Genomic DNA, 2,735 nt, shown 5'->3' with positions numbered 1-2,735 from the left:
GCTTTGTTTGCCTTGCCACTTCTACATTCTATTATCGAAAATGTTACCTTACCTTTACAAAATTATCCTTACAATACACTGCCCTAGTGACGGCTAAAAATGTATAACATCTCTCCCGACAAATAGAGGGAATCTTGTTTCAGTTAGGCCTCAGGAGAAGATGAAGACGCGATTAAGTTTTTTCCATCTAATATTTAGGGTCAACACCTGTTTTGAATTCCTTCTTTATGTGATTCTTTGTCAGGGGTTAATTGGTTGAGCAATAAAATTACACTTAAAAAACGCTATAGTGATGAAAATTTCTAGACTATTTATTGAATAACCAATAACTTATATAAATAAATTTACATATATATATATATATATATATATATATATATATATATATATATATATATATATATATACATAATATATGTATACATACATACATACATACATACATGAACACTGATAAAGGTTACCATTTTTAGGTTGAAGATGTTTTTGATCTCGCATTATACCTGCAAAGGATTTCACGTAACTGCATATCGACTGTTAAATGTACTAAGTGACTCTGTGACTATTTATGAATATGTATTCTGCTCATATCATGTGCAGTGATGGCCGAGTGGTTAAGGCGTCTGACTAGAAATCAGATGGGATCTTCCCGCGTAGGTTCGAATCCTACTCACTGCGAAAAGTGAAAGTTTTGAAAGGAAAATGAGATATGTGTCATCAAGTGATTGGTGGAGATATACTCCCGCAGAGTGTCGACATTTCAGACATCTAAGATTCTAAGTTGTTACTGGGATACTGATATTTCAGTGTAATTCATGATCTCAAATCAGAAATATATAGACGAATTTTGCTAAGCGTATAGATATGTAATGGAGCGTTTATATCAAGATGGCACAGGGTAATGCCCAAGTTTTGTTTTTCCAAATGATAATTCTTACAACTTTGATCAGAATTTTACTTTCACTTTCAAATAACTTTTTGAACGAACATTATAGCCTCGAAATTATCAATCAGCTATCAAGGTATGATTGGGATGATTTCAATTTTAAATACAAACCTGAATTATACAGGAATATGTAAAGCATAGTAGGAAAAAACTTTTAATTATTTTTATAACCGGTGCTCTAAGGCAAATGTCATTTTCAGCTCGATTGTACAGTAGGGCAGAGGTTCAAATCCCGGCAAAGGTCACAGTCCTTATATACTTCTGCATATGAACAAGGAACATAATATCAGAGAGGACAATTGAGTAAGCCTATTTAAACTCTCGCCCACGAACTCTTAATTATAGTCTATAATAATTTATTGCAGTTTACAGATTATTTTATCAGTATGGCTAAAATTATTGTATATATATATATATATATATATATATATATATATATATATATATATACACATATATATATAGTTATGTATATATATATATATATATATATATATATATATATATATATATATATATGTGGGTGTGTGTGCGTGTATATACATATATATGTATATATATACATATCTACAAATATATGTATATATACACATATATATACATACATACATATATATATATATATATATATATATATATATATATATATATATATATATATATCTACATATATATACATATACATGTATATACATAAATAATTATAAACGCATATATATACAATATATATATATAATACAAATATATACATATATATAAATACGTATATATATATATATATATATATATGTGTGTGTGTGTGTGTATATATATACATATATATAAATTCGTATATATACATATATATGTATAAACATAAATAATTATACACGAATACATATACGCATACATATATATATATATATATATATATATATATATATATATATATACATATATATATATAAATATATATATATATATATATATATATATATATATATATATATATATATACTTTAAAAGCGTTGCAAATACTCATAGATAAAAGTATGGAATACTTGAAATACCATTATCTTGAAGCCAATCCTGACAAGACCAAAGTTCTTGTTATAAAGCCCTGGAATTTTATGTCATTTAGTGAACCGCCACTCTATATTAATGACGTCAGGTTGGAAGTCGTTAAGTCATATAAATATCTTGGCATGAATATTAATGACAATCTAAAGGACGATGACCATATTGCATCACTCTATCGAGGGCAATGCTTGCGAGGCAATATGTAGCTAAGGAACTTTCATATGTGCAATGAGGAGGCAAAAGTACATTTGCTCAGATCTTTCTGTACTTCCCTGTATTGTATGCCTCTGGCAATGAAATGTAAAAAGGAAACCTTACGAAAACTGAAGATATGTTATAATGACTCTTTTAGGTACCTGATGGGAATAGAAAGGTTTTCGAGAGTAAGTGGACACTTTGTTTCTTTAGGAATACCTACATTCGATTAATTAGTGAGAAAATGTATTGTAAGTTTGTTTCAGAGAGCAAAAAGTTAAAAAAAACCACTTAATTTGTGCAATTTTTAACAGTGATAGTTTTAAAAAATCATTAGTTTTTAAAGAATGGTCTAAACACATTTTCTGTATTTAGACCTTTTGTTTTATTCCTAATATGTTTGTATATAACTATTAATTTTATTGTAATATTTTGTATATGGCTCTACAGCTGAAATAAAGAATTTGAATATATATATATATATATAAATTATATACATATATATACATATATACATATACATATATATATACAT

The 2,735-nt window shown here is 26.9% G+C and overlaps 1 non-coding gene across 1 annotated transcript; it reads left to right on the top strand.

Annotated features, from left to right (window-relative positions):
• Positions 1 to 596: 596 nt before the first annotated feature.
• TRNAS-AGA (transfer RNA serine (anticodon AGA)) lies at positions 597 to 678 on the top strand. Its single transcript has one exon. It is a non-coding gene; the product is annotated as a tRNA-Ser (tRNA).
• The last annotated feature ends 2,057 nt before the right edge of the window (positions 679 to 2,735 follow it).

The sequence above is a fragment of the Palaemon carinicauda genome, chromosome 31 (genome assembly GCF_036898095.1).
Source record: "Palaemon carinicauda isolate YSFRI2023 chromosome 31, ASM3689809v2, whole genome shotgun sequence".
Taxonomy (NCBI): domain Eukaryota; kingdom Metazoa; phylum Arthropoda; class Malacostraca; order Decapoda; family Palaemonidae; genus Palaemon; species Palaemon carinicauda.
The sequence above is the reverse complement of the archived record's forward strand: the minus strand, read 5'-3'. Positions and strand labels throughout refer to the sequence as shown.